General features: G+C 44.9%; 1 pseudogene; it reads right to left on the bottom strand.

Annotated features, from left to right (window-relative positions):
- Positions 1–225: 225 nt before the first annotated feature.
- On the bottom strand, positions 226–6,812 carry LOC123168575 (epoxide hydrolase A-like; annotated as a pseudogene).
- Positions 6,813–8,772: the final 1,960 nt, after the last annotated feature.

Genomic DNA, 8,772 nt, shown 5'->3' with positions numbered 1-8,772 from the left:
ATCATCGTCAAGGCAAATACAAATGTGGTACAAACATAATCATTTGCAGACGGTTGACAAAAACAACCCTTCAAATAGTTTTCTTAACTTTCGGGTTGCAGTTTGTCTCTTTACCAATAGCGCAACGGTTCATTATAAAAAACTTGACCAAGAGAGATTAGCACCTTGTTTTTTGAAACAAGGATCACCCCACAATCAGTTTGTATTAATTACCATAACATAGTTTTACATTCGTTATTAGCACTTGTGGCTTGTTTTTAATTAACAAGGAATAAGCCTTCCACTAGAAAACCAAGAAACAACCAAGGAACACACCCTATGGAGCAGGTGTAGTGGGACTAAACATCACAGATGATATAAATAGTGAAATTTATAGTAAAAACAATAGTTGCATGCATATATGTGTACCTGTATAACACAATAATACACTGGCCTGAATGTAAATTTCCAACAAGCATGCACATTTTGACCTTATTCCAGGATGCATTTGATATACTTCATTTTAGTTGAATTTATTTATGAAGTTGATTATATGTGCACTAATTTCCTTTGGTTTTTCTTCGTTAATGAAATGTGCGACATCCTTCATTATCACCACATCATCCAGTAATGGAACAAACTTTTTGAAGCCTCCTTTGTTTATGAAATCTTGTGCCCCCGCAGTATTGTATGTTAGATCCAAATCACCAACAATGAACTTGGTTGGTACCGTTATCTTAGCTCCGGTCCATGGTGAAGTTAGATCCCATGTCCTGCATAGAAACAAATCAAATATGGTGGTTTAGACCAAAACATTGTGTGGTGTCACTGAGTCATCCTAGAAATACTTTTTGTGACTATTTCTTTGGGAGATCTAGAGTAATTATGTCTCTACGAGTGTATTGCGGATGACATACACCATTGATTTACAATAAAACTTAACAATGTGGCATTTTCACCAACAAAATAGAGAAGTATAAAGTTTTGGGCAAGTAAATGACAATATTAATATATCATGTGTCATAAATTACAATGTTTGCTCCATTATAGCAAAAGGTGAACTTGCTTGTGAGACAGCCTTTACAAAATTATGGTAAATATTTCGTGAAACACCTTTTGGAGAAACCTTCTCTCACTCATTTAGTCACCTCTAAATGGATTGATTATTGTTTTTAAAAAAGCAAAATTTATAGTATTGTGTATATTATTAGTTTTGTTATCCAGAACAGAATTCAAACAGAATTGTGTATGTATGTATGTATGTATGTATGTATGTATGTCATTTCGAATATTGATGATATATCTGATTAGAAATCCAGTCCCTCTTTCTCCCAAAAAAATTCTATACCTGTAAAAAATATCATTATGCAAAACATTTAAAGCCTTGAATCATATTTTAAGTTCAGATCCACATGTTTGCGTTAAGGTAATAGTTAATTATAATTATCCATAAGGTTATAATATAAAAGGAAAAGATTCCAAGGTAAGCAACTTATAATTACTTATTCAAAGCACGGTAGTAGTTCAATCCCCCGGTGAAACCAGACTTGTCAAACTGGGTCGTGTAGTACTTGAAGTCCTCCTCCGTGATCCAACTCGGCAAGGGCACCTCCTCATCTGGTGAGCCCCATCAGCTCTTCGGGATGAACAGTGGGCCAGGAGTTCGATAAACGAAAAACTTTCTTAACACCGACTCTATACCAAGGCGCCTAAATTCTGCTTCAGCTGCTCCAGGCTCCCATAAATTAGAAGTAGCTCAGTCATGATTTTTGAATGCAACTCAAGAGACAATATGAGAGTTGACAATGAAATGACTTTAGTTAGGGCATCTTTGATCCACGTGATTCTCAAAAGCTAGGAATAGAATAAAACGCAGTATCACATTGTTATGTCATGTTGAACTCTACATGTCTAAAGAACTATAAGAATATAAAATAAAGAGTGTTTGGCAATATACAGATAAAGGAAGTGTAATAAGTTGTTTGAGTTGATGGAAAGTTCTCTAAAACGTAATGCAATGCCATCCTTAGGATTTTTTTTGTTGGGGATTCCATTAATCCTAGGATTTAAACAACATACATGTGAAAATTCCTAAGGATAAAATCCTCCTAACATCCTATGAATACCCTTTGAGGCAAAGAGCCATTATAGCCTCACCACACTAGAGAAGATGCCACATACGTGATAGGGGAATAAAACATTTCGTTCCTTCATCACAAAATTACACAAGAGTCAACCAATCTTATGGAATAGTAGATTGATAGAAACAAGAAGTAGTAAATAGAATGGTAACTTGGAGAGTACCTTCATCACTAGCATGAAAACACTTTTAGCTAAAGAGGAATTTAATTTTTTTTACATTGTATAATATGTATCTATTACAGACTCAATTATTAACTAAATTTTAGAACAAGTGTCAAAGTTTCGTTCCGGCAATGCCGTCAGGAGGATGGAGAGATTGTTCGAAGGAGCGCGTGTGGTATAATCGGAATGGAAGATGTTAGAATGAGAGGATTTGCCCAAGTTCGGGACCTCCGGGAAGGAGGTAATACCCTACTCCTGCCTTGCTTGTCTTTATTTCCAACAGTGGTCGAGAGAGATCTAAAGGACTTGTCTTGTGCTTATAACTCACCCTACTGGTGGCTCAGGGTGGCATCCATCCTAGGGTTTTTTCTCTCTTCTCTTTCCCACTGAGCCTTTCCCTAACCTTCGCCTTGTATACCAACGTGGCTAGGCTTACATTGCTTAACTTGAGATGGATCCAGGGTTGACTACTCGGATGGCCTCGTGTCACGATGTCATTAACATTCAAAATGTCACGGAGTCGCTTCAAGGCCGACGGTCGAGCCCATGTGCCCCTATAAAGCCTGGGTAGCTAGGGCGGGTGAGGATAGGAAGCCCTGCCCTTATTCCAGTGCTTCTGTTTCTCCGGACCCAGTGGTGACTTTGTTTTCAGTGGGAGAAGAATGACCAGCTGGGCGTTTGGAGCAGATGACTTTGACAGGTAGCGATGAAGATAGGGCAGGCCTTCCCCCTCCCTCCCCGCAAGGCACAGTGCTGGTGTTCTAGGATTCCCTCCCTCTATGATGTTTCTTGAACGGAACAATGTTGCTGTCGAGGGGAACATGGAGGCCTCCAATTCTTCCATGGCCATGCCCTCCGATTGCCTCGCCGTGGACGAGGTGGAGAAGAAGGATTTGGGTATCTTATATTACACGCTGGCAAACATGAATCCAAGAGTTGTGCCTATGTCAAGGGAGGCCACCTAGCGGCCTAGAAGGAGAGGCGTCGCTCTGGGCTTTCCTCGATAGTGTCCTTTGAGTAATAGTTTTGTGACATGGTCTTTAGAGCATCTGGTTCCGCACGAGTGTCAGCCTCTCAGTTGTTCGTCGCCTTCACCGAATGGCCCACCTGATTTGGAAGCCGAAGCTGCCCAGGACGCCATTCCATCGTGTGTGGCACTCAAGCGCATTCAGCACGGGAAGGATCTCCTTGCATCTGTTGAAGCATCAGAGATCAAGGGGTACTCTCGGGGTGGAGGTGATGCTCCAGAGGGCAAGGTGAGCATGGCCTCTTCACGCTTCTCAGATGGGTTACCTAGCATCATCCACCCTACTGGGTAGGGACGCCGTGGACGAGAGTTGCTGACGGGTAGAATACAGTGTATCCAGTTGGCTCCCAGCTGGGGGAATCTGGCTAATGGCCCATTGTTGGGCATATCATTAATTCCTTTACAGTATTGAGTGGTGTTTGGTAGGTCGACGAAGTCTTCCCCCAACTAGTGTCCTGTGGTTAACACCCTCACTTATCGTCGAGAACCGTGTCCTGAACCATGATGCATGATGCCTCTCCTGGGAGGGGTTTATCTTTCAACCCACGAGGTGCGCGTCGTGATCACCCTTCACTCAGTGTGCCCGCACAGTTGAGGACCCAGTGGTCATCTGTCAGAACCCTATATGAACTGAAAAGCCCACCTCCTGTGGCTATCTAGGGCAGTGCAAACAATGAACATCATTTCCGTTGTGAAAACGAGGTCTTCCTCCTTTGGGATGCCCAAGTGGTCATTTTCCTTGCTATTGTTAGAGTGATGGCGCACTCGAAGAATCCTTCACCGCATGGTACAACATTCCTGGGCCTTGGCCAGCTCAGGTTTCATGCGTTTTACTGCATCACATTGCCAAAAGACGAAGATGTAGCTTCTCAGGGTGGACTCCCTTAGCCCCTAGCCAGCAATTGGGATGCTCAAGACATTGGTCTCGAGGCAGGAGGGCCCTAACCCACTTACCCCTTTCACTCATAATGTATCCGATCGGACATCTAGCATTCGGATACTGGGTAAGCCCGAATGCACGTTGTTGACCCACAATGATGCGCTTACCCGCTTACCCATTTAGATCAGGTTGAGTATCTGATCGTATCCAGGGATGAGGGCCATCGAGTGTTGGGACATTGGGTAACCCCCGGTGCACAAGATTCACCCACGGTGATGCACCGAAGGCAAACAATCCCATCTAATGGAGCCCCCTATCTGGGGAATTTGAAGGCTATGTCTTTGTATGACAATGACTCACTTGGGGATTGGCATTCGGAATAGTAATCTTGTGTAACGGGGCTGCCTTTGACGAGCATGAAGTAGAGCCTGAGAACATCAGAGTACCCACCCTGGCATGTTCATGACTTCACAACTAAGCACATTGGTCCATCAGTAGCCTAGCACGCCGGAAGTGACTAGGAGATTTACCCTTCCCAGGACAAGAGAATGATGAACACAGGCAACCTTTCATTGATGGGAGAATGGACCAATCGACGGTGGAGATGGAGACTCATATGTTGCCCAGGGTGCTAGTGTGCATAATGTTCATGTCGATCCCTACATCCATCGGTACATGTGGGACCATAACTCATGAGATGAGGGGTTCCAAAGCCAATGGGAAAACACCAAGCCTCATTGGCTCGATCTTTCCACTCGGGGTAGACATCTTAGCCACCACAAGAATTGCACCAAAGTGGGCCCATGCACCAGGAGCTTAGGGCTTGAGAGTTTGCCATTGTATTGGTCCTCGGTGCTACGTCGACCCTTTACGATGGACCAAATCCTTCTTAGGAGATCATTCGCGGGAGGCACTAGGACCTCCTTATCACCATCCCGGGTGAACGCTCCGGCTAGACCCCCCCCCTGCGCTGGCTAAGAAGATGACAATCTTCAGTTCTCTGCCTAGAGCTTGGCCCGTGAAGTCTGCACGCCTCGCCCACCGTATGATGAGGGATATGTTAGGGCTTTGGGGACCACATTTTTGCTTTTGGGGCTTGTCGAACATCCTGACGGAAGGAGTCCGAACGCTGCCTCACATGGGTCTCGTCCCGGGAGCGGCGAATGAGCTCGAGGTCGACGGATCTAGAGGTGAAGGACTCGGATCCGCTGACCGCCATGCCGGAGACGGTTGGAGATCGCCGGACCGGAGTTTGGGTGGCAGAGGGGAGTGGAGTGAAGTGGCTTGGGCTTGGTCCGGCAAGCGAGTGGGAAGAAATATATGTGGGGTCGAGCGGACCAGCGTGGACCAGGTCCAACGTGACGGACGTGCCCGGACACCCCATATTTGAACTCGATACGAGTGGTGCCGGTCAGCCTGGGCGTTTGATGAGCCTACCTGGGTCGAATTTTCGTGACCGGCCAGTAACCGGGCCGTCTGCCAGGGCATTTGAGACGTCCGCTGCATATGCTCCGAGGGGTGCTGGATTGCTTGATGGTACGAAGATGGAACAATAACTGTTGTATGTGGAGCAGTTCCGTTCAATTTATGTTTATGGTCCTTGTTTGTTTTTCATTACTTTGGTTGTACTGATCTGTACAGATCGTTGGTTGTCGGTGATTGTGCCAGGATCCTTAATTGGGTCACCCATCGGGGATTGGATTTGCATGCTTTACAATTCTCTTATCTAATGATGCATATATACGGCTCATCCGCATGGTTAAATAAAAAACAATAAAAAATACTAGTCTTGATGAATAAGTTGTTCGCGTAGTTCTAGGTTAACGATTTAACTATCTAAATATGTATTATATGTGACAAAAAATATATTTTTAAAAACTACATCCGTATAAAATTCTAGTTTTTAATGACATATAATATATATTTAATTTTCTAAATCAATGATCTAGAACTACACGAATGATTTATTGACCTAGACGGAGGTAGTAGAGTTTTGCATGGTAGTATCTTACATACCTGGAAGCGGCAGACGTAGTAGTCATCCCCGTACAGAGCCCTGAAGCCGTCCACGGGCTTCACCGCCGGGTTCCGAGGGTTGAAGGCGACGCTCAGGGCGACCAGTGCCTTCACCCTGTCAGGCCGGAACAGGCAGAGGCTCCAGGCTATCAAGGCGCCCCAGTCGTGCGCCACCACGAAGACCTGCTTCTCGCCGAGGGAGTCGATGAGCGCGACGAGGTCGCCGACGACATGCAGCGCGGTGTACTGGTCCGGGCCGCCGGAGGGCGCGTCGGAGTCGCCGTAGCCGAGCATGTCGGGCGCGACGGCGCGGTAGCCCGCCGCGGCCAGCGCGGGCATCTGGTGCCGCCAGGTGTACCACAGCTGCGGGAACCCGTGCAGCAGCAGCACCACGGGCGCGCCCGCCGGCCCGGCCTCCGCGACGTGCAGGCGCACCCCGTTCACGTCGACGTGGCGGTGAGTGATCACGCCGTCGGAGGCCATCTCTCGGCTAGGGAGCGGTGCCGGACTGACGATGGAGCAAAGCAGGAGCAGCAGAGCTCGTTGAGGCAGAGGCTTTGATGGTGGGATGTGGCTGGACGCGACGGGCCGGACCGCTCTATAAGGCGTACGTGTGGGTGGATCGCACGCGGGGGGTACTTGTTAAGAGGGCGACATAGGGTGAGGGGGTTGCGTGTTAGGCGACTCAGCTTTAACGCAGTGATGTTGCGAGTCCGTGATGTTGAAGCCCTGTCCTTCGGAATCGTGTTCCGCATGCCCGAGTGTTGCACGACATCTCGCATCCTCGTGAGGGTTCGTTCCCTGGTGCATGCATAGGCTGCCGGCTCCGGACGAAATTTTGCCACAGGCTGCACATGTATCTTTGTTTGCACGCACCTTACTCGATAGTGATGTTATTTCAGTGGAAATCTCCGGACGCCCGGCACTTGATCACTTGAATTATTTTTTTAGGGTGATCAATTGATATTTTGATAGTGATTTTTGGTCAATTTCAATGGAAATCCCCGTACGCCCGAAACGTGTGGATCGCTGTAGTCTTACGGTGTGACTTGAATTCTTGAACCCAATTCAGTCTTTAAAGTGACACGTGCACGAATCGAGAATCACCGGCCAATTCTCGACTTCCGTTTGCACCTGCAGTTGTACAGGAGTGCGATTTTGTTTTCCCCTCGGCACACAAACATCATTATTAGAACAAGATGACACTTGCTCGGAAAAAAAAAGATGACACACTCTCCTATTTCATTCCAAGTAGTTCCTCTCATCGCAAATCTATCTTATAGCGCACCTTTCTTTTCCAATATCATTGAAGGCATACAAATGTAAGCCTCTATTTGTCTGCAAACACGTCTCAACATGTCTCCGGATTGTCAAGTCGGTGCCGATGGTTCAATGGTAGGCCATAAATATAGCCTACTCATTTGTTTCTCTTTTTTCCGCCAAGTCATCTTTCTCGAAAATAATCAAAAATAAATAATACAATGCAATAATAATTTAAATATATATATTAAATCTAAACATCAAGTTTCGAAATAACAGCTCAAATTAAAAATTCACTTATTCGCCCACATGCTCTAATTGTTTCCCTAAAGCACCGAGAAATGCATCATGTCACATCCCACAAAATTTAAATTATGATGTGAACATATCATTCATAAGCATGCCACGATTTCAATGCATTTTCGGTTTGGGGATAAATTTGGCTATTCTATAAACCCTAATTTAATTAGAGAATTATTTAAATGGTCCATATCGAGTCCATTTGCAGAAATGAATTTCCAAACATGCATTGGGTCTGGAAATTTTTTCCTATAAACTATAATAGCCCTACTGTTTTTGTGCATGTTTCTGAATTTTTAGAATTTGAATTCGTATTATTTAAACATAATTTGAATGGGTATTATGTAAACCCAATGCAAATTATAGGTAAGATCTGTTAGAAAAGGAAAATGGCTACTATTCACTGGGATTAACAGTGCAGACCAGCCGGCCACCTCACCCAATTCATATCATATTAGCATGGCCGAACCGGTAGGCGCAGCGCGGTTAAGTCATGCACAGATGATGTGTATCGCCTGCTGCGACCGCTAGCAACGGGCACGCAAATCAATCGTGCTACACGCGCTTGCAAGCTATAGCCGATTTGGAAAGTTTTCGGACAGGGTTTTCTTTTATTTTTTAGTATTAATTTATCACTGACTAGCAAATATGTCTGTGTGTTGCAAATGGGAGAGTAATTTTTTTTATCAAAGCCATTGTTCTCATTTCGATTCAATTTTGGTTCTGAATCGTAATAATGATGGCGTGCACCTACAACAGGCTCAGATAGCAACCGGTCGGTCTCGTTCGACATTAAGGAGACCGCGTCTATCAATTAAGTCTATTTAAGAAAGTATATATGTGACACCGTCACATGTAGCGGATAAAACATAAATATCAGTTCCAATAATAACATTCATCACTATCACAAGAATTGTTTGGATATTTTCAAAATAAATCTTCATCTACTTCTGATGTTCATAAATTTTATAAGTGTATGTATTTGCTACAAAAATTATTTGTGTAT

This window comes from Triticum aestivum, chromosome 7D (assembly GCF_018294505.1).
Source record: "Triticum aestivum cultivar Chinese Spring chromosome 7D, IWGSC CS RefSeq v2.1, whole genome shotgun sequence".
Classification (NCBI taxonomy): domain Eukaryota; kingdom Viridiplantae; phylum Streptophyta; class Magnoliopsida; order Poales; family Poaceae; genus Triticum; species Triticum aestivum.
Note: the sequence above shows the minus strand (reverse complement) of the source record. Positions and strands in the feature narration are given on the sequence as shown.